Source organism: Mus caroli, chromosome 8 (assembly GCF_900094665.2).
Source record: "Mus caroli chromosome 8, CAROLI_EIJ_v1.1, whole genome shotgun sequence".
NCBI lineage: Eukaryota > Metazoa > Chordata > Mammalia > Rodentia > Muridae > Mus > Mus caroli.
In genome coordinates, this window is record NC_034577.1 from 67,323,383 (window position 1) to 67,347,599 (window position 24,217).

General features: G+C 40.1%; 1 protein-coding gene across 1 annotated transcript in view; it reads left to right on the forward strand.

Annotated features, from left to right (window-relative positions):
* Positions 1 to 24,217, forward strand: part of Iqcm (IQ motif containing M) — a 442,098-nt gene that overhangs the window by 150,786 nt on the left and 267,095 nt on the right. The window lies entirely within an intron of this gene.

A 24,217-nucleotide genomic window follows, 5' to 3' on the forward strand; every position in this document is an offset into this window, starting at 1 on the left:
ACTATGTGTAGTTTTTCTTCTTTGTACCTTGTCACTCATGTTCTTAAGCTTCAGGATATTATTAAGGAAAAAATTCTTCTATAGAACTTGGGTTTTAGAAAGAATTTTTACATTTGCAAAGCTAACTCATCCTTGAAATGTTAAGGATTGAATAAAAATATTATCTCACTTCAATCTTATCATCCTTTGTTTGGATTATGATACAAATTTTCAAGGATCGTGTAGGAGGCCATTTCCAAACTTCATTCCTATGAAGTACACTTCTATACATCTACACAGTAACTACTCAAACTATTAAATGTGTAATATTTTGACTTTTATATTACCCCATATATAACTTTTTTTGAGACTTTAATCAGATAATTTGAGGCCTCAGGATAACAAAATAATACTCGAGTCTTAGTGGGGATTTGGAATATTCTAGACTAGGTTAGTACGATGGCTTAGCTGTTGAAAGAACTGCTGCCAAGTGTGATGATCCAAGACTTAGCCCTGGAAACCACACAGCAGAAGGAAAAACTGACTCATACAAGTTGTCATCTCTCCACACACTCACTTTTCTATGTGTACTTTTCAAAATAAATAAAAAATTACTTAGGATTTAGCATCTACATACAGAACTAAATTCTGGGAAATCTTGACATAAACTATAGGGTTTAATGAATGTAATTGTTTTTAATACAAATAATTATATTGAAATCTCCTAATAACAAGACTGAGGCAAACACTTAAGTTGTACTAATTCTGTGACCTTTAGATTTATTCAGAATTTCCAAAGGTTGATGATATCATTAAAATAACGTCTTTCTCCCAACTACATATCATTATGAAATTAAATGGAAAGACCAGACTTTCAGCCACCTAGGTAATATTGTTAAGATCTGCTAAAAGTTGCTCCAATGAAAAAATATTCTTGTAAATTATCTAAAACATGTAGTAAAGGAACGACAGCTTCATGGCAGCAAAAGACTCTCTGTCCCATTCACAGCCCCCACCATGTAATCAGAATTAAAGAACGTTGGATGAATAGATGGATGAATGAGTGGATACAAATTAAAAGAAGGTATACAAGTTAAGCAATTGCCGAAATCTATGTGCCGATTTACTCTAGAGAGTAGAAAGACACAAGATAATTACAAAAGTGCCCTCTAATTAATGTGAGGAAATAAAATACTTAACACTATTTTTTAATAATTTTTTAAAAAGTAATGACTGTAAGCAGACTGAATCAATGATGTTATTGAATCAAGTAAATGTTTTGCAGTTCTATGCCTGAGAGTCAGACTCTCCAGCAGATTGTTAGTTTCATATCCCAAGTGTCAGGTGTTGCAACCTTCATCTAACACCAGTCAGGTGATATACTTTATTCTGAAAGTATAAAAATTTCGGTAAATTGATACTTTCTGAATGTTACAGGTTACTGTTCTTTCTTCCTTAAAAATTATGTGTATCTCCAACAAGAGGAGTTTCATAACCAATATTTTATCATCTGAAGTTTTATTGAATTTTGCTTTGGTTATAGATAAATCATTATATTTTAATTGAAATAAATATTTCTAAACAACAACAACAACAACAGCAAAAGACAACTAAAATAAAAATGTCTCAAGGCTTGGGACCAGTGATTTATTCTGTAAAATACAATGTAAAAAATGTTGTTTTTTTTTTTTTTTGTTCTAAAAATAATTTATATAAATTCCTTGCATTGCATTGCATCTTTGTTGAAAAACAGTATTTTTAAAAATGCTTCTAATATTTCCTCTAATGATGTTTTCTAAAGATCTGTAGACACAGGCTTTTACTATTATTACTAAGCCTATTGTGTCTCCAGTAATCAGAGGAAACATTCACTGAAGTCAATTAAATAACAAAGTGACATAACAGTGAAGGAAAGGACCTAGATCAGCTTCCTCTGAAGGGCATGCTTATTTTCTAAAATCTTAAACATTTCTAAGACATTTTAGGAATGAATCATAATTTTCATTGAAAGAAAAAGAAAAGAAACTACCACCTCTTCCACTCTGGAGCCTGTTCACTGTGCTGCCTGGACTCATAGTGAATGGTGAAAACATAATCTTTTACCTCCCTAAAGTGTCCTCTCCACACTTCAGGCTTAACTGAAGTCTGTCTGGAGAACATTTCTTTTTTCCTACAGAACTCTAAAGTGGCATTCACTCTTTCTCCCTTCCTCACACACATCTGGAGGAGGAGATGGGACAGATGGGACAGTGCCTCCTCCATCTTTATCACTGCCACTTCCTGACCATTCTCCCCTCTTTCTAAAATTCCCAGCGTTGACTCTTGTGTCTTCTGAAGACATTCTCCGTTAGCTCGCTTCTTGCAGTAATTATTCACTTGAGCCCATTTTCTCATATCTTAAATTTACCCGGGGATGCTTGTCAGTTTCTCTAATGCTTATCATCCCAGGCAATCTTGCTATCTGGGTACATAAATCTATAATTCATTAGCTTCTCAGTTCTTTTAGCTCTCTTTCTTTAGTGATTGTGCCTTCCATCCATTATTCTTGATATACTCTTTGATGTCATGGTGTTGAGAGCTAGATCACACCTCCAATACTCTACTTTGAAGAAGGCTACTGGTAATCCCTGGCACTTTATTAAGTCTAAACAACTTTTAAACATTAATTGCATGAGGCGTATTGGGATTTAAAAGATCAAGTTTTTAATTTCACCAAATTATTAGTCCAACTCATGGCTTCATACATCTGCATATTTTATACAGCCCCTGAACTCTAGCTTACATATTTCATAAATGAGTTGTCCCATCTATTATAATTTGTGATGTAATTGGGATGCAATATTATTTATTAGAATATTTACACTTGCAACCTTTCATTCTCAGTTGAAAATACCCCAAAATATGATAAGAATATACCTTTGAGGTGTTTTTGAAGAAGCTGATGAAAAAAATCCTAGTTCAATATGAAAAGATATTTTAAAATATTTGATTGATTTATCAGGAATTCACAATAATTAGATCACAATGACAAGAAAGCCAGATTTCATAGAGGCCTCATGTTTTTCTTTTGAGACTCATATTTCTTCCTTTTGCCTAGAATTTCTACTTAAAACTATGGTAATAGAAAGCTTAATCATACCCTTTGGTTTCCTCTCTTTTATTGGTTCTCTCTCAGTCCACCAATATATGTTTGTAAGGTGCATATATGTGGTTTTCTAGATATGAATCTATATGGCATGATTGTCTTATCCGTATAGTGAAATCTTTTCCCAATAAGATGAATGACATTTTTGTTAGGACAGTCAATAAAGTATTAGACTTAGGAAATCTCAAAGAATACTATATGAATTAGCAGCAAAGATAATTTCAAATAGTCAGTGCTTTTCTTATTATATGTTTATATTACATTCAGATAAATATCAAATTTATATATTTCATTGTTATGATACATACATAGAGCCTTACTAAGTAATGTTCAGAGGAAACCATGTTTCCTGTTAATGCTCTGCTCTCTCAGAGCCATGACTACCAGCTTGTTTTACTTCCTTAAGATTTTTCTTTTTCATTCTTTTTTTTAATTCAATTTTATTTATTTATTTTTTTACACTCCACATTCCATTCCATGCCCCTCCCCTCCCACCCTCCAACTGTTCCACATCCCACACTTCCTCCCCACACCACCATGTCTCCACGTGGATGCCTCTACCCTCCAATCCCATCTGACCTCTAAACTCCCTGGGGCCTCCAGTCTCTTGAGGGTTAGGTGCATCATCTCTGAATGAACATAGACCTGAAAGTCTTCTACTGTATGTGTGTTGGGAGTCTCATATCAGATGGTGTATGCTGTCTGTTAGGTGTTCCAGTATTTGAAAGATCTCGAGTGTCCAGATTAATTAAGACTGCTGGTCCTCCTATAGGTTTGCCCTTCTCCTCAAATTCTTTCAGCCTTTCCTAATTCAACAACAGGGGTCAGCTGCTTCTGTCCATTGGTTGGGTGCAAATATCTGCATCTGACATTTTCAACTGCTTTTTGAGTCTTTCAGAGGGCAGTCATGATAGAGCCATTTTTGTGAGCCCTCCATAGCCTCAGTAATAGTGTCAGGCCTTGGGATCTCCCCTTGACCTGGATTCCACTTTGGGCTTGCTGCTGGACCTTCTTTTCTTCAGGTTCCTCTCCATTTCCATCCCTGTAATTCTTTCAGACAGAAAAAAAATTATGGGTCAGAGATATGACTGTGGGATGGCAGCCCCACTCCTCACTTGTTGACCTGACTTCCTGCTGGAAGTAGGCTCTATAAGTTCCCTCTCCCTACTGTCCAGCATTTCATCAAAGGTCCCTTCCTGTGAGTCCTGTGAGTCTCTCATCTCCCAGGTCACTGGTGCACTCTGGGGGGTGGGGGTGGGGAGTCCCCCCAACCTCCTATTTCCTGAGGTTGCCTGTTTACATTCTTTCTGCTGGCCCTCAGTCCTTTTACCTCACCTAATACCAGATCAGGTTCCCCTGTCCCCATCCACTTTGCCTTCCAAGTCCCTCACTCCCTCCCCATTTATGATTGCTTTCTTCTCTCTCCCAAGTAGGACTGAGGCATTCTCATTTGGACACTTCAGCTTGTTGAGCCTTTTGAATTCTGTGTACTGTATCTTGTGTATTCTGTATTCTGTATTTTTTTTTTGCTAATATTCACTTATTAGTGAGTACATACCATGCATGTCCTTTTGCGTCTTAGTTACATCACTCAGGATGATATTTTCTCGTTCCATCCATTTGCCTGCAAAAGTCAGGATGTCCTCAATCATAATAACTGAGTAGTATTCCATTGTGTAAGTGCACCACATTTTCTGTATCCACTCTTTTGTTGTGGGACATCTAGGTTGTTTCTAGCTTCTGGCTATCACAAATAAGGCCACTATGAACATAGTGAAACACATGCCCCTGTGGCATGGTAGGCCATATTTTAGGTATATTCCCAAGAGTGGTATAGCTGGGTCTTCAGGTAGATCTATTTCTGACTTTCTGAGGAACCTCCAGATTGATTTCCAGAGTGGTTGTACCAGTTTGCAATCCCACCAGCAATGGAGGAGTGTTCTTCTTTCTCCACATCCTCTCCAACATGTGTTGTCACCTGAGGTTTTGATCTTAGCCATTCTGACTGGTGTAAGGTAGAATCTCAGGGTTGTTCTGATTTGCATTTCTCTGATCACTAAGGACTTTGAACATTTCTTTAGGTGCTTCTCAGCCATTCAAAATTCCTCAGTTGTAAATTCTCGGTTTAGTTCTATACCCCATTTTTTGATTGGGTTGTTTTTTTGGAGATTAATTTCTTGAAGGCCCAGAAATAAAACCACACACTTACCTTCACTTGATTTTTGACAAAGGCGCCAAAAATATACAATGGAAAAAAGAAAGCATCTTCAATAAATGGTGCTGGTCTAACTGGCTGTCTGTATGTAGAAGAATGAAAATAGACCCATATTTGTCACCTTGTACAAAGCTCAAGTCCAAGTGGATCAAGATCCTCAACATAAAACCAGATAAGCTGAATCTAATAGAAGAAAAATTGGGAAAGAGCCTTGAACTCATTGGCACAGGAGGAAATTTCCTAAACAGAACTCCAATGGCTCATGCTCTAAGATCAAGAATTGACAAATGAGACCTCATAAAACTGGAAAACTTCTGTAAGGCAAATGACACAATCAATAAGACAAATCAGCAACTTATAGATTTGGAAAAAATCTTCACTAACCCCACATCCGATAGAGGGCTAATATCCAAAATATATAAAGAACTCAAGAAGTTAATCATCAAAAATCCAAACAACTCAATTAAAAAATGGGGTATAGAACTTTTTTCATCTTTTAAAATTATGTAGTAACACAAATTTAAATGTTTCCTGTTGTTAATTTTAATATTATTTAATTAATTGCAGAAAACACACACCTCATTTTCTTCCAATGCTTACAGCATTCCCCCCTCTACTTACCCCTATGTGCTGAAAGGTATCCCTCACCTACCCCTCCTCCATGCCCTTCTAGAATGGTCAGTATCAGAGAGGAGAAGTCATATTCTTTGTCCCAACCTTCCTATAGGGTATAAAGGCAACAAAAAGAAGGACAGGAACTAGAAATTCTCTACTCATTTTAGAAGTATAAGATTGACAAAAACAACCATTCTTGATATATTTAATTTTATATGGGGATCTACAATAAAAATACAAGAAGATTGAGAGATATATAAAGCTTTCCTGAATAATGTGTTCAATCATTGCTGTAGCCTTGTCAATTCTATGACTACCCATCTCCAGAATTTTACTGCAACCATCAAATGCCTTCTTATTTTCACTCATTGGTATAATTTTAATTGTTACAATGCACTAAGATGGCTGAAAAAATGAAATTTAATATATTTTAAATGTTTTATTATTTTTCTATGGCTTCTCAAAATATCAACGAAAGGGTAGATGTTTACAGCACAATACATTTATTTTTAATATAATAAGGGTATAATTTTTGTCACATGAGATACATGCACATAATCAGATTGTCTGCATGGTCTGTCCCAACTTTTTAAATATTTCATCTGTGCTTAAAATCGTTAATGCTGTGACCTGCCTAAGCCTCATAACAAGGGTCAGTCTATATTTAACATGTGTAACTGCGTGTATGTATACAAGGTGCTAGACATTTAGCATGTGTGACTGTGTGTATGTATACAAGGTGTTAGATGTTTAGCATGTGTGACTGTGTGTATGTATACAAGATGTTAGATGTTTAGCATGTGTGACTGTGTGTATGTATACAAGGTGCTAGAGATAAAACCTAAGGGCTTGACTGCATCACTACTGCTCTACTGACCATGCTCTAATGCTGAATTTTACCTCAGATCTAGCAAACTTCTAATTTTATTTCCAGATTTATTTCAGTTTACGATACCAATTTACGTACATTCATAGTGTCTGATATATATTAATGACAGTTTTGCTTTTTTATTATTATAAAATTAGTATATTAAAAGGGTACCAATGGCCGATAAATATTAATGATATTAAGAGTGACTCTCATACTTATTATTTGAAATAGTTTCTTAGATACAACATTTAAAAATTATAGGGGTTAGAAGCAAAGTAGAATTAATGTGATCTTTTCTCCAGAGAATGGTGGGAACGGATGTAATTATGTTGTGTGTAGTTTTGTGTTACTGGTCTTTCTTCTAAGATAGGCCTTCTCCTACCTTCCCTTGAATCAGTGGATAAAAGACACAGATACACAGTTGTTTACTTTCAACTTGCCTACTTGGCACAATTTCTGGGTGCTATTATCTCCTGCCTGGGAAAATGTGCCTTTATCAATTCCTTATCTCCACTTCTCCTACCTACCCTAAACTTCAGTTGCTAAACTCCCCTGACCACCTGCCCATCGGAGTGGCCTGTGTGGGCACTCTGTTTTGATCTCCATGGCTCTTAGTTCTTCTCTCTCCAAAGCATGGTGAACTATGTTCCCCTTCCTTGTGTCTTTCTGCCTATCTCCAGGGACTTGGAAGTCCTGTCTGTATCTTCTGCCCAGCAATTAGCTCACGACTTTCTTTACTGAAAGATCAAGAACTAATTGGGAAACAGGACCTTAGCCCCCTACAGAACTAAGCTGAAAAATCCAACAAAAGTCACACTGTGCAACAGGTCTCATGAGGGCATTTTATTAAAAGGGAAGGTGTAAGGGAGCACAGAGGCTGCCTCAGGGAAGAAGGGAAGGAAGGAGGAAAAGTACAGCTTTTTGTGAGGCTGTGGCTCATGCACAGGAGGACATGAGACAGAGGCAACAATGGAAATGTGTTGCCTCTGGCAGCAGTGATGATGTGTCCTGTGTTTGCTGGGTCCCCTGGGGATCACCATAGAGGTGACTGAGGATCCCATTGTTGTCAAGTATCTAGGGTTGGCCATAGGGGTGCCTGATTGCCAATATTCCTCTTTTTTTCCTTATAAGAAGCAGAACAAAAATGGGAGCAAAGTTGAGGCAGGGATGTGGGCATCAGCTCTCTTAAACTTCTTTTTGCTGTCCAAGGGCATTGTCAATTTTGGGGTGCAGTTCATCCTCACCATGAGAACACATTTGATAGCTGTTGGAATCAGGCTTCTCCATGGCCAGTGGTTGGTAATCCTGTAAGATGAACTGATTATTGATTTGGTTTGAATTTTTTTTTTTATTTTTGTCATTGGAAGAATGTGGAGAAGAGGGTGATGAAGTAGGGTACAAATAATAAAAGCAGAAAAATGAGAAGGGTCATGAAGGGTAATATCCATTCCATATGGGGTTTGCAAAGGCCCAGGCATCAGAGGCATTGAGTTCCTTATGTTTTTGGAGGTCTGTTTGGAGCTGTTGGATCTTATTCTTTACTATACTTGTCATAGAAGCAACATTCTTCTTGGAAAAAAAGACAAAGACCACCCTCTTCAGCTGTAAGAAGGTCTAGCTAGTCCTCACTGCTTTTGAAATCCCAATGCTGCCAGTGAATTGATCTCTCCTTGAACAATGAGTATGGTTTGGGCCACCTGTTGAAGAATTTGGAAAAACTGGGGAAAGAACTGATAGTACAAGGTTAGGGAGGTAGCCAGTTCTGCTGTTCTGGTGGCAACACCCACAATTATTTCTGCAATAGCCAGGGGGAGTAGGGGAGATTTGAATTGCCCTTTTGTTATGCTGAGCATCTATTGAGTCTCTATCAGCAAACTTAGCTACCACTTTGTACTCCCAATAGGTCTCTCATGTACATCCTAGAGCTGTCTGGATTCCTGAATGAAAGACACACATATGCATGCCAGTTAATTTTAATATACCTTGACTATCTTAAAGGCCAGATGTTTCTAATCCTTCCCACTGCAAGCAAACACTACCCTCTGGTACCCCTGAATTAACATCTTTTAAAGTCTATAATTTAACTCTGCTACTCCAAACACCAATGGGGAAGTGGCCTGTGTGGCCATGTTCTCTGATTCTCACATGTTGGCATGCCTTTAGGTCTGGTCTTTCTTCTTTTCCATCATGGTGATCTCTGCCTCCTTCCTCTTTCCCAGTTCCTAGGCCTCACAAATTTCAAAGTCCTGCCTCAGTCTACCTGCCTAGCCACTGGCAATTGGTTTTATTGATCAATCAAAAGCCAATTCAGGAAAAGAACCTTCAGTGTTTGGACATGCAGATTCCTGATTTTGAGGGCCAGATTAATTCAAAGCATTAGAACTAATCCCCAACGTCTCACCTTTTGCCGCCCCCCAGGGCTCTTCTTTGAGACAGTAATTGAGTATAATCATGTAAATTACAAAGTATGATATACAATTCATACCCAGTTCATCATAGTTGTCAATTAGATAAAGTACTTTACCAAATATACTAACTAAAGAACTTATATTTCTTTACCTAAATTTGGTTCTTATTTTAATTTGAATTACCATCTGAAAAACATCTTTTCAAATCTATATCATATCTCTCAATGTTAAACAACTTAAGTTTGCTTATGAGACTATAATTAGTTTTCAATCCCATAAGAAATCTGAGAATGAATAAATATTATCTGAATATTTAGGAAGCACAAAAACATAGCTTTCAAAACTTAAACAAATTGTAGAGACAGGTGACTACCTGGACAGTCCTCCATTCCTCAAAAAGTTGGAGCATCTGTCTTCAGCCTTCTCATTCAGAACTATCTGGAAGACCTTGAAATGAAGCAGGGATATGAAAGACTAGTTTACCCTGTTTGTGCAGAGCTTAGCAGACAACTATCCCACATCTGTTTGTCCTCTTTGGACAGTATTTTTTTCTGCAGATGAAGAGCAAAATTTTTGTCTAATGGCTACTTTACCATTATTAGAGCAACTCTATGTGGAAGGTATGATGCTCAATTTCTTCTTTGAAGGAGAAAGGAAAAGCTGTCAGAAGCAGACATGTACATTGTCAAATGATCCTTAATAATGTAGTAACATTAAATGTCATATTCTGTGAATTTCTTATGTTTTTGAAGACTATCTATCTATGTAAATTATATCTGAGCTGTTAAATCTTAACTACTCTTAGACATTTCTATTTGAGTAAATTAAAATACTTTATTATAATTAAATCAGAACCTAACATAACTATGAGTTTACTAGCTGGCCCTTAACTTGTGTTATTTAATCATCCTAATCAGTTTGTAATAGCAGCTATTTCAAGGACTAGGTCAAAGCCTTGTTTTCTTAAATGAGTTGCATAGGCATAATTCCTATCTAAGAGTAGCAATATTAATTTAAAAATTTGTATCAATATACAGATTTATACTACCGAAAAACTTAATTTTATATCAATATATAAACTCTGTACCAGTGTGTTGGAGATTTGTGCTAATGTTTTGAAGTTGCATGTCTAGATGATGAAGGTTCTTGTGCCCAGTTGGCTTTTGGTCTATAATTAAAGATGCCACTGGAAAATGGCTGGGCATCAGGCAGGACATTTACTGTTGTGTAGGTAGGATGCAGAGAGGAACAAGAGAATCATAATGACTCAGGATAGGAGGATGGGATGCAGGAGTGAGTGTTAGGAGATAAAGCCTATCAGCCATGTGAGATTTTGGGTTGGTACCCACTGGTCACTCCCCTGATTGGGTCTGGGGTAGCAGAGGAGGGTTTAGGAGTGTCCAGCCTTTGAGGTATACAAAGCATTTAAAAATAAGCTAGTGTGTGTGTGTATATGTGCATGTGTTTCATCCATAGATCCAAAGATTCCCTGGGCAGATGGCTCGAAACATGGCCGACCATGAGCACAAAGAGGTGAAGCAAAAACTCACCACTACACCATTGTAAAAAATTATAACTTTAATTTTGTGTCAATTACAAAGATTTCTATCAATGTAAAATTATAGCTACATAATGTTTTCTTCAAGAATAAAATTAGTAATCCATCCTACCTATTTCATCCCTGTTCAAAATTATGACCATTTCCAAATTATCCCTTAAAATGTTAACCTATGTGCGATTTGTAAAATAACCATAACCAGACACCCAAACGCAAAGACTTGGCTTCCTCGACATTCTTTAAAGGGGCAGAGAGAGGTAGGAAAATTAGAAAAATGGGTTAGACTTAAGAAAGCTAGCTTTAGCATCTGTTATCCAGTCTCTGTATGCATAGAAGACTCAAGGCTTGACTGAAGTTTTGACTGGGTCTGTCTGAAAGGCTAGATGAACTGAATCCATCAGAAACCAGCAGCAATCCCTGAAGCTGTTCTGGAAGCATGTCTCTGTACAGCATCAGGAAGTAAGATGCTGGAAGAGAAAGTCATTTCAGCATCTCAGGGATGAATCTTGTCAGAGCTGTACATTCTGCAATATATGAATCTCACATCAAAAATTTTAGTACTATTAAGATATTCCTATGGATTGTGCAAGGTGCACAGATCAGTTAAGGATCAAAATTTTGCTCCTTTTTTGAGCAAGTGAAAGACAACTGTCCTTTGTTTAAGTTAATTTGATCAATAACAAGTGGGATAAATGTTCATTCATGTCATATGAAGGAGGGCATGAAGAATCTTAAGGATTCCATGATCAACAAGATACATATTCTAATTTTAGCAAAAGTTTTGACTAGAGGCATTTATATGTGTAAACTAGTTACTGTGCTGTTCCCATGTCCAGGAATCAGCAGATCAAGTTACTTATCCTGTTTGATTTTCTCAAATTTTACTTTTCTGTTGCCAAGATCTTCAGGGTGTCTAACCCTGTCATATCTGATCCATATCACTCTGGAAAGGGTCCAGAGCCCTTTTTCCTTTCCTATCAACACAAATACAGAGACTCTCTCCCAAAAATAGCATGCCCTTGGTCCAGTAACTGCAAATCACTAAAGATAAAGCTTTGCCTCTCTCCCAGAGGAATTTTAATATAACCACCAAACTTATAGTCACACATATTTTGATAATTAAAACAATTCAAAGCTCTTAAAACAATCTAAAAATATTATCTTTTGAGACTGTTTCTTCATTATCCCCTGCTTATGCCATACAATTTAAGATGAAAAGCCTTAATTACATCTATGTAAATTTAAATCCTCCCTTATATGGAGATTAATATCTCTGTGGATACATAAGGTAGTATAGTATGTCCCTTTCTTTTTATATAATTATCAAGGCCTAAGTTTCTACTTTCTGATATAGGTTCCCTATCTCCTGCTTTTTAACCTAAGTTTTAAAGATCCCTAGCCTCAGTTATTTATACATGTATATAATATTACTTTATAAACCTATTTCCCAGCTCTATTTTGTCATACCAGGCAAAAGCAATCCCAGAAATCCTATGTAGATCATTTTCAAAGATCCTGAGGATTTGCCCTGGCAAGACTCTTTTAAGTTTCTTTAAAGCATTTTTTCATTCAATCTCCCTAAATTCTCCCTTCTTGCCTTTATTTCCTACATTTGAGATCAAAGGTTTGAATTTCTTTATTTAACATTTAAACAATTACCATTATACTCTTTTTTATCCTTAAAACAATTAAATCAAATTTTATTCATCCTCATGGTTTGATTATTTGCTTGTAGGAAGCAGGCAGTGTCTTCCACATGGCTCTCTGCTCAGAGCAGTCATCCTGTCTCTTTGCACAGCAGGGGCTCCCAGCATCTCAGTTAAGGCTCTTTGAGGTAGTGAAAATCCTTTTAAAAGTGCTCCAGGATAAATTCCTGCAGGAGGCTGTGTTCCTTTGTTCTAGTTTCTTGGCTTGCAGAGGAACCCTGTGACTTGGCTAGGCTTGCTGAGAAACCATTTTTTTCCTCCTCCTAAATTTATCTCATGGTGTATGTGTATTCCATTTTGGAATCTCTAATTAACTGTTAAATAGTGACTTCTTACCTACCACATTGGGGCCATCTGTAGCCTCAAATTTAGCTACCACTTTGTGCTCCTGATGAGTTGCAGCTATCTGGATTCACAAATGAAAGACACATACACATGCCAGTTAATTTTAATATGTCTTGACTATCTTAATGGTTGGGTGTTTCTAATCCTTCCTGCTGCTAGTGAAGAAGTAACAAAATTCTAGGCCTTTAGGTCGAGGCTTGGGAATGTGACCTTTGTGACTCATTGCTCCAAGGTATGCTAATCATACCTTGATAGTGACATTCCTTCCTCCACCCACCTGCTTCCTGGGTTCAAAGAGTGTTCATTCAAAGAAAGTCACCCTGACCAACGCGGAACCCACTATGCAAATGTGCTTTTGTTAGGGGCTCTTAGAAACTGTGTTGAGAGTTAACCGGAACAATTACCAGGTAGTCCTTGTAACACTTGTGACTTTGCACTTCCTTGTGACTCTTAACTGGTACCTTTGGTATTTTCCAACAACGCCCTCCCCACTTCCTTGAGTTGTGGTTTCTTCCTTTAAATACCCCCTTACTCAGCTACTCGGGGCGCCACAGTCCTCTACCCCTGTGTGGTGTATGACCGTGGGCCCAGAGCACTCTTGAATAAAAATCCTCTTGCAAGTTGCAGCAAGACCGTTTCTTGTGGGTGATTTTGGGGTGTCGCCTCTCCTGAGTCAGAACGTGGGGGAGTCCTCACGTTGTGGGTCTTTCACTAGCAAACACTTCCCTCTGGTACTCCTGAGTTAACATCTTTTAAAATCTATTTTTCATCTCTGCTACCCCAAACACAATTGGGCAAATGGCCTTTGTGGCCATGTTCCCTGATTCTCACATGTTGGTGGGCCTCTAGGTCTGGTCTTTCTTCTTCCCCATCATGGTGATCTCTGCCTCCTTCTTGTCTCCCACACAAATCTCAAAGTCCCACCTTGGTCTACCTACCCAACCATTGGCTGTTGGCTCTTTATTGATTAATCAAAAACCATTTGGGGACAAGGAACTTTAGAGTTGCACATGCAGATTCTCAATTTTGGGGGGCAGGATTAATTCAAAGAATTAGAACCAATCCCCAATGAGTCCATGACTGAGATTGGTAGGGGCTCTTCTCCATGTATTATTGTGTCTGCAATTATGTGGAACCCCCAGGAGAGCTCTAAGAACCAACCATTGAGCCTGTTGCAAAGAAACAAAAGATTCTTTTTATTAATTCCAGTCAGACTTGGATTGCAAACCTTCCCACTGCACAGGACAGGACTGTGATCCCTAGCTTAGAAGGCTTGGCATTTTTATACAGCATACTCAGGGATTCTTTGGGTTTTAGGATGATGGGGAAGGTGACAAGGCAAGTCATTTTTCAAACACCATGTCTTTTGTTCAGGTAGCAAGGCAGGGTGGAGGGGACTCTTCTGACCTGGGGAGTATCTTTATGGTGCTATCAGGAACTAGTGTGTTTTTACAACTAGCCACAGCTGCCTGTGACCTGTGGTTACCCTCCTTTCATGATCCAAATGTGGGACCTTAATCTCCCCAAGGATGTTTGGTTTTCACTTCTTCCCCAAGGACAGGCACCAGCTGTACCTGGGAAGTGCTTAGTCATAGGTGAGAGTGCCAGCCTCAGTAGCATGGAGGCAAGGCAAGGGAGGTTGCCATTTGTCTATTCTCAAGCTGGTGTCTGTGGCTCCTGGGGGCAGGGGATTTATTAAGGGGTGTCTTTATGGAAATGGTCTGGCTCCATACCTAGTCCTCTCTGAATGGCCAGGGAGGGGAAGGAAGCCTCGTGCTTGCTGCACGAAGGAGCAGGGGGTGAGGGGAACTTCTGTGAGAAAAGTGCAGAGGCAATCTGCCTGCTCACTTCATTCTCCCCTCTGCTAGTTACTTCAGAAGCTAATCATGGACTCTCTACTGACAGATCATCTGTGCTGGTTGGTTATTGGAATCTCATCACCATCAGTTGAATGGTCCCCAATCTCTGCTTTAGATACTGCAAAAGCTTATTAATTATGTGTGGCCCAAAAGTGAGTAACAGTAAGATAATAATCAGGTGTCCCGTGATTGTGGAAATAAGGGTTGTCAGCCAGGGAGAAGTATGGAAGAGTGAATGATACCAACTTTTGTCATCCTCCTGTTCCCTTTGGCCCCTATCTATGCTTTCTCTGACTTTAGCTAGTAACCCCAAAATGATTGACATAGAAACAGCATTCTTCATGCAGAGCAGCACATAATCCTCCCTATTGTAGGAACACTAAGTCTAACCCTTATCTGTTCTGCAGCACCATCTCAGTTAGAGAGTCTACATAGCGCTCTAGGTACGAGGTGGATTTTTTTTTTCCAGGCGTTGGATGTCCTCATCTATGTTTGCCTTCAAGCTGTTGTAATTCTTTTCTTGCAATGCCAGTGTGGCTATTACAGTACCCACTCCATCTAGTCCTGCCTCCAAATTATAGCTTAAGTTAGGGAAATAGCTTACCTCTTTTGCCTCATGAGATCCTCCCCAACATGCCCTATTAGGCTTTTCAGTACTACTTCTTCTGAATAATAGGTTATGCATGGTACTAACTGGACTAGAATATAGAACTTCTTTGTGATAGGGGAATTAAGGACCCATGCACACATGGGGCCAGACCCATCAAACAAGACCGCCATGCTTGTTTGGGAGGGATAACCCATTTGGAATGAACAGAATGGCTTGGTTGATTTCAGAGGTTGCGATGTGACAAGGGAACTTTCCCTAGGCAGGTACCCTGTCCTGATATGGTCTGTAGGGTTAAGACTGGGCCTTCCTGGGACCATCTGCATGCAGTGTCCTTCTTGGATTCATCATATCCAGATATGAATCTGATACCTTCATAAAAAGGGGATCTAGCATTATAGCATAACCAGCAAGAAGTGGTTAGCTCTGACTGGGAGCCATTCAGAATTTGGAAGGTGTTTAAATCATCAACCAGAGTGGGTCTACCAGCTCTGTGCAGTTCAGGAAAAATTCTGGAGCTGGGGACAACTGGGGTGGGGGAGTGATGGGGAAAATGGTAGCCGCCAGGCTGAGGACTGGTGTTAGTGCAGGTTTCCCCCTTGCAGGGCCTCCTTGTACAGGTTTAGGGTTGTCAAAATCTGGTTTGGCCCTATAGCTACCTTAACTAGTTTCAGGATTCTCGATTGTCCAAGTCAAGTCATAAGGCTGGTGTGGAGTTCTGGTCTCTGAATGGAGGCATGGCCTGAGGGCAGCAGCACACACATCTAGTAAAAACAGCAAGCTTAAGACTGAGTTAATTTTAGCTTCAAAGGATTGGTGCCCCTTTGTACTCTGTATTCCAGCAGAGGCTGTGAAGTTGGGTGATCTTCTGGAGAGAGGAGGTTACCTGGTCTCACGTGAGTGCAGAGTACTCAGGCAGCGATTCCATCCACTTTAACAGTTGTTGGTGTGGTCGGCTAAACGACATAGGGTCCTTTCCACTGGGGCTCCAACACTTTGGAGAAATCTCCTCACATAGAACCAATCTCCAGGTCGAAACTTGTGTGGTTTCAGAACTGAGCCTGCTTCATAGAGGGCACGCAGTTTAGGCCAAACCTGCTCATGAGCCCATTGAGTTGCTCTGACCTTAGTTATTAATTCATTATCTTCTAATTCTGCAATGGCTTCTGACTGAAGGTTAGGCGTGATAGGAGTGGGGATACCATACATGATTTCAAAGGGGGTTAGTCCCAACCGATAAGGTGAGTCCCTCACACAATACAGGGCAAAGGAAAGGAGTGTTACCCAGTCCCCACCAGTTTCCATTGCTAATTTGGTCAAAGTCTCTTTTAATGTCTGATTCATCATTGTTTCTACCTGACCTGAACTTTGGGGTCAGTATGCACAATGTAATTTCTAATCTGCCCCAATAAAGCTTGTTACACCCTGGTTTACCTTGGACACAGATGCTGGCCCACTGTCTAACCCCCTAACATGTGAGGGAATCCATACCTGGGTAGGATATCTTCCAGCAACTTCGTAGCAGTTTCAGTCTTTGTTGGAAAAGCTTCTGTCCATCAGAGAAGGTATCCACGAACACCAATAAATACTTGTAGCTGTACTTTTCTGGTTTGATTTCTGTAAAATCAACTTCCCAGTAGTCCCTCGGTTTCTTACCTCACAGACAAGAGCCTGGATGTTTGGCAATGTTGTGTTGATTAATTGGCGAGCTTTGCAGCTTGACACTATGTTTTTGATAGTATGTTGCATGTCTCTGAAAGTTACTTTAGATTGTCTCACTGCATCAGCTATCTATCTCACTCCCATGTGGGTGACTCTATGAATTTTCCTGAGGATAGATCTTGCCAGGGAGGTGCCTTCAACCATCTGCCACCAGCCCTCTGAACACCAGCTCATGGACTGAATCTTGGCCCATTTGATTTCTTCTTCCATATAGACTGGGCATTCTGGCAGGTTGGGGTTCGGTGTATCTGGTAGAGTCGCAGCTAATCTGGAGGCAGTTGTTTCTTCCAGGGCCACTTCTGGCAGCTTTGGCAGCCAAGTTGTTATCTCTAGCCACTACCATTATTCCTTTCTGATGGCCTGGACAGTGTATGATCACCTCTCTCTTTGGCAGCCAGAGGGCTTTACATAATTATAGGGCTTCATCCTTGTTTTTGATAGTTTTTCCTTCTGCAGTTAGGAATCTTCTTTCTTGATATATGGCTCCATGTATATGAGCAGTTTCAAATGCATACCTGCTGTCTGTACAGATGTTGATGGCCAGCCCTTTCCCCATGATAAGGTCCTGGGATAGTGCTATCAGCTCAGCTCTTTGAGCCGAGGTGCCTGGGGAGAAACTGGGCCCAATTTACCTCTGTTTCTGTGATTACTGCTGCTCCTGCTTTCTTCTGCCCCTCTTGAATGAAACTGCTTCTGTCTGTGAACCAAATCTCCTCTGCTCCTCGAAGAGGGAATTCTTCAGGTTAGGTTGAATATTGTGTACTTGGGCTGGAATTTCACTGCATTGGTGGAGTTGGCAGTTCAGATCAAGGTCAGGAAGAAGGGTTGCAGGATTTAAGGAGCACGTGGCTGGAAAGTAACTCAGCCAGGGTTGATTAGTAAGGTCTGATAATGAGTCATGCGGGCATTACTGAGCCACCTGTCAGGTGGCTGTTTGAGTACCCCTTGGATTGCATGGGGGGTAGGCATGGCTAAAATTTGTCTCAAAGTCAATTTATCTGCATCCTTAACCAGCAAAACCATAGCCACAATGATACCCAGGCAAGGTGGCCACCTGCTGCCACTGGGTCTAATTTCTTTGACAGATAAGAAACTTCCATGACCCTAAAGTTTGACTCAGGACCCCTTTAGCTATTCATGTCTGTTTGTCAATATATAAGTGAAATGGTTTAGCAATGACTGTTAGCTCCAAAGCTTGAGCTTACAGTAGGGCCTGATTTATTTTCTCAAAAGCCCTTTGATGATCTGGAGTCCAAAGTCTTTGGTCTCTCTAGTGGCCTCATATAAAGATTTGGCTATTTCAGTGAAACCTGGAATCCATAGCTGCAAAAGCCTGAGGATTCCAAGAACTCTCTTATCTGTCTTGGGCTCTGGGGTGGTGGTGGTGGTGGTGGTGGTGGTGGTGGTGGTGGTGGTGGTGGTGGATATGCTGAGAACAGTCTCTTTTCTTGCTGTGGAAAGCCACCACTAGCCCTCCTTTAGAATGTAGCCGAGATAGGTGACCTCAGTCTTACAGAGCTGTGCCTTCTTGGCTGACACCCACTATCCCATGTCTCCCAGAGCCTGTAGGAGATTCTGGGCCTCCTTATTGCATCCTTCTTTGGTTTCTGCCACAATTAAAAGGTCATCTATGTACTGAACAAGGGTTATATCTGGGTTATTGACTCTGTACTCATCAAGGTCCTCATGTAAAACTTCATCAAAAATAATGGGTGAATTCTTGTAGCCTTGAGGCAGGCGTGTCCAGGTGAGTTGTCCATTAATGCCTCTTTCAGGATCATGCTACTCAAAGGCAAAGTATTTCTGGCTTTTGGGAGCCAAGGGTAAGCTGAAGAAAGCATCCTTTAGGTCCAGAACAGAATATCATTTCCAATCTGGAGTTAGAGAGCTCAATAGGGTATAAGGGTTAGGTACTGTTGGGTGTATGTCCATTACACTGAGGTTAACTTCCTGTAGATCCTGGATGGGGTGGTAGTCATTGGACTTTGGCTTCTTCACAGGCAATAATGGTGTGTTCCAGGCTAACTTGCATGGCCTAAGGGCTCCCCCAAGGCCAACAGTTTATGGATATGGGGACCTATATTGGCAGACCTATATTGGGTCTTCCCCTGGCATGAGCTCTCCAAATATCAAGAGTATCAAGAGTTATGATTTTGTTGCAGTGTAGGGAACTTAATAGTTCTTACAGAACATGTCCTTGATGCCTTAAAACAGTCTGCCATGCCAAAAATGGTTATATCGAAAAGGTAGGGGGTTCATGGCAATACTAGTGTCAGGGCAGTTGGTAAAAGGTGAAGCAAGGCTATTTGTCATGTTCATTGGAGAAGGTCTAAGTGGCATTTGAAACCTGGATCCCTAGGGCACACACAGCCAGAAATCTTCAAAACAACCAGGTTTGGTGACATTAATGAGCTGATAGGCCAATTTCAGTGTCTAGAGCAAAAAATGAAATGACAAGTTAATGTTCTTTAGGAGAAGGGATGTCAAAGAAGTGATGACCTTGGAGGAGTGTTTGGTTACTTTTCTTATTTTTACCATCAGACATATTTTCTCTAGAAATGAACTGTGATTACTGGGAGCCTAGATTTGTTGGTATGGTAGAGTTTACCAACATGTTCATATTTCACCTGGGATTTCATGGGTCCTGAATATAGAAGAAGAAGGTCTTGTGTTGTAGATTGAAGAGGTGATTGGTCTATGCTGTCAACAAATATATTTGGCAAGACTAATATGGGCAGCCTCTATATATGCCTGGCTATTCCTTACAATAATCCTTTGGTCAAAAAGGAAGCAGAAAAAAAAGGTCATAATATTTAGAAATAATGGTAGCTATAGGGTTGATGGGAATTCTGATTGGCTTCTGGAATCTGGCTATACAGTAATTCTCTGACCCTATTTTGGAGAGACTATCATAAGCGAAGATTTCTCAAACATTGAATCTCCATATGTAAGAGTTGCCTTGGATAGAAACAAACAGGAAGTGGAGGAGGAAAAAATCCATGTCCAATCTAGTAGGGTAGAGTACAGCTGCCAGAGTGCAGCCCCATTCTTCTGGAATTGGGGACAATGTGGTTGCTTCTGATGTCCTCTGAAGCTCTGGAGAGAAAGAGTGAACTAAGTTTAGGTAATGTGCCATCCAATGTAATTGGATGACAACAGCAGGGGTATGTGGGGGGTGGGGAGGAGGGAGTGGTGTTTAGCATCCGAGGGGTTCTCGATGTCCCAGGCTTGGGGTTCCACCTGGGAGGCTGGTAAAGGAGATGACATGTTGGAACCAGTAGGCTGGGTAGCTAGAAGAAGCTGGGGAGGGGCTGCTGGTGAGCTTGAGGTCAGGCAAATGAAGAAGCAAAAGAAATAGAGGCTCCCACTTGAGCTAGAAGATCTCTTCCCAACAAGGGGATGGAACACATTGGCACCACCAGAAAAGAGTGAGTGAGAAGAACACCCCTAAAAATGCACTTGAGTGGTAGGGCCTGGTAAGGTTGATAATATTTAATACTTAAATTTATTTTTGAAGAATGGCTTGCTGTTTGTTTGAACAGATCAATGACGACAGGAACAGGAAAGGAGTTGTGGTCACATGAGATGTCTTTCATGGACTCTTATAACCACCTTACGTTGGTCAGGAAACTTCAAATTTTAACATAGTTTAAGTGTTTTCTAAGTGTTAGTGCCCTCAGGCTGCTGTCAAAACAGAAATGCAAACTCTATTTAACCACAGGGGATATGTAAAGTATGTTTAAAGAGTGGTGGCAATTGAGTAGATAAAAACTAAGCATATAAGGAAACAATGCAAATGTTGCAAGAAACAGCCAAAAAATATGCCAGTGGACCAAGAACCAAAAGGAACAAAGAAACCAAGCTTCAACTTAGAAAGCACATAGTCAAGATGGCTAGGTCTTATAGGAAAAGTTGGAGGAAGGGAAGGGAAACTCAGGGTTGGAGAGTAGGGTAAGGGGTGAGGTAAGAAGTGCCAGGACCTTGTAGTAGGTACTTGCAAAAGATGCTGAAAGATTCTGAGAGAACCTGGTGGCCACTGTCTGCTTTGTCATGTTAAATAAGCATTTCAGCCATTTGTCTCAGGTTTCTTTGAAACTAATGATTATATTGTCAGAAGACATATTTGGGAGCATGTCAGGAGAGAAAAGTAATATAAGGATTAGGAAAATGATTCAGATGCAGCCCTTAATATTGAATAGGAAGGTGTAGAAGTAGGAGTAAGACTGTAGAGCCAGAACTATGACAAGATCCAACATGCCTGAGAACAGAGTCCAGAAGGCAGAAAACAGCCCTCCACTGATATGATCAAGTCATATCTAAAGAGATGGTGCTGAGAATATTTTAGAGCCAATAAAAGACCTCATTGTTTAGACTGAGGATGTCTTAATTGGTATAGAAATGAATCCTCTTTTGATGGATGTTTCTGGCTCTTCAGGTCTTGTTAGGGTCTATCTAGCATTCCAGTGCCAAGGCTCCTACTGCTCCATGGACCATATTTACTGTAGCAGAGCCCCAAGAACTTATTGCACACATGCAGATGGATAAATAAGAATGCTCACAGTGGTACAGTTTATAATAACCTAAAAACATTCATCTAAGTGGAAAGCCCACAGCAAAAAGCACATAGCCTATAATAGATCAGTTTGGGTAATATAATATTACCCAAATACAGGCCAAAAACAAAGCTATTTTAGTAGATCAGGCTCAAATAAACATGTAAAACTAAAGTTTTCTTCTTTAGTGCCATTTGAAAACTTATAAAAAGAGAAATATTTATGACTTAGAAAAATGGCTAGTTTGGCAGGAAGGAAAGTTCTAGGGAAAATGGGAATTTTGGGGTGCTTGTCTTCACTACTCAGTGGCCTACGTTTTTGAGTACTCAGCTATGCATATAGTTTCATATACTTTTTTGGGCACCTTATAATAGGTTTTAAAAATGACACATTTCAGTAATGAAGCAACCCTGACACCTATTCCTATTGAGGCTTTGGGAGCAGGGAGTTGTAGGGTAACCCACTGGTCCAGCTGGCCATGGACTTAGAAGTTTCTTCAGAAACAGCATTCAGTATCCACATGGAGCTGTTTTTGACAAACCAGAATGAATGGTCATTACACATCATCTAAAGTGCTCACGAATGGAGAGGCTACTGCAAAGGAGATGGAGCAGCTTCGATCCTAGCTGCATAGTTACGACAGGACATATATTAACAGGGAAAACTCTGTATCTTAAAAGCAGGATTTAAAGAACCAACACAGTTCACCAGAGAAATTTATTCAGAGTTCACACTTATGGCCTTTAGGAAAACAACACAGCATTATATAAACCTTCAGGTTTCTTGAGGAACCCCTTAACTCCCCATCATTTCTTGCCTGGCTAGCCATCTGGATGGCATGAAGAACTTCTGGATCCTCAATTGCATGCCAGGGAGCTCTCCAATACTCTAATGGAATTCCTGACACAGTGGTTAGGAGAAAAAGATTTTTTGGCACAGAATTTTGGAGATTTCAGTTTGTGACTGGTTGGATATACCCATTACTGTAGGCTTGCAAGTAGAAAAGGAGGCACATCAGCATAGGAATGTGATTGACAGGGAAACCTTGTCCTTAAAAGGTTTCACCACCTCCCAGAGGGCTAGCAAGAGCTCCCTAAGAACCAAGACTAAAACATAGGCCTTTACTTGGCCAAATTATAGAAACTAGATTCTCTTCTACCTCATCGGCTAGACCACACACTCTGCTTCTATCATAGAGATCCTAAAAGAGGATACAGATGTCCTGAGAATATGGGACTCAGTGCCCTAGCTCTTCACATTCACTGTTAGGGCTAGACCTTTCCCAAATGCTCTCATAATGCAGTTCACTGTGCTCTGATGTTCCTCCTCATCTATCATGCTGTCCTGAAATCAGAACAAGGAGCTGCTGCTTCCCAGTGAACCTCCCACGTCCTGTATGGCACCAAGAATGGTTGTGAGCATCTTCCTTTTTGTTTTTTTTTTTTTGTTTTTTTTTTTTTTCTCTATTGGACTACGTACTTTTCAAAGCCTGGGCTACTTGGCTCTAATTCCTCCCTTGGGGTCCTCACGCTTAGTCTGATAGCTGGCTGTATGCATCTGCATCTGTATTGGTCAGGCTCTGGCATAGCCTCTCAGTGGACAGCTATACCAAGCTCCTGTCAGCAAGTACTTCTTCGCATCATTAAAAGGGTCTAGGTTTGGTGTCTGCAAATGGGATAGATCCCTAGGTGGGGCAGTCTCTGGGTAGCCTTTCCTTCAGTCTCTGTTCAACTCTTTGTCCCTGCATCTACTTTTTTACAGGAGTAATTCTGGATTAATATTTTTGAGGTGGGTGTGTGTCCCCATCCCTCAACCAGGGCCTGTACTCATCCATTGGATATGGTTGCTATAGGTTCTTTCTCCCCTTTGTTGGGTATTTCAGCTAATGTCATCCTTGGTGGGTCCTGGGATCCTCTTGATTTCCTGGCATCTGGGACTTTCTGGTGGCTACCCCCAGTTCTACTCAGCTATTAAAAACAGTGACTTCATGAAATTTGCAGGCAAATGGATGGAACTAGAAAATAACATCCTTAGTGAGTTAACCCAGTCACAAAAGAACATACATGGTCTATGTATTCACTGATAAGTGGATATTAGCCAAAAAAAAAAAAAAAAAAAAAAAAAAAAAGCTCAGAATACCCAAAAGGAGTTGGGTAGGTGGGGGACCACCCTCGTAGAAGCAGGGGGGCAGGGGAGGGGATAGGAGGTTTAACTGGGAAGGGGAAGATAGCATTTGAAATGTAAATAAATAAAATAACCAATAGAATAAAAAAATTGGGTCATGGCTGGAACCTAATAAACATTCAGTATTCAACTACATTTCACAAATATGAAATATATGCAGTAGTTGTATACAGTAAATCCATGTCTTGGGTACAGGTTACAATAGTTTGCCTTGAAGAAAATCACACCTTGATTTTATTTTTATGTTTGAAAAATATTAAGTATATTACTATCTTAGTCAGGGTTTCTATTCCTGCACAAACATGATGACCAAGAAGCAAGTTGGGGAGGAAAGGGTTTATTCAGCTTACTCTTCCACATTGCTGTTCATCACCAAAGGAAGTCAGGACTGGAACACCAAAGGAAGTCAGGACTGGAACTCAAGTCAGGAAGTAGGAGCTGAGCAGAGGC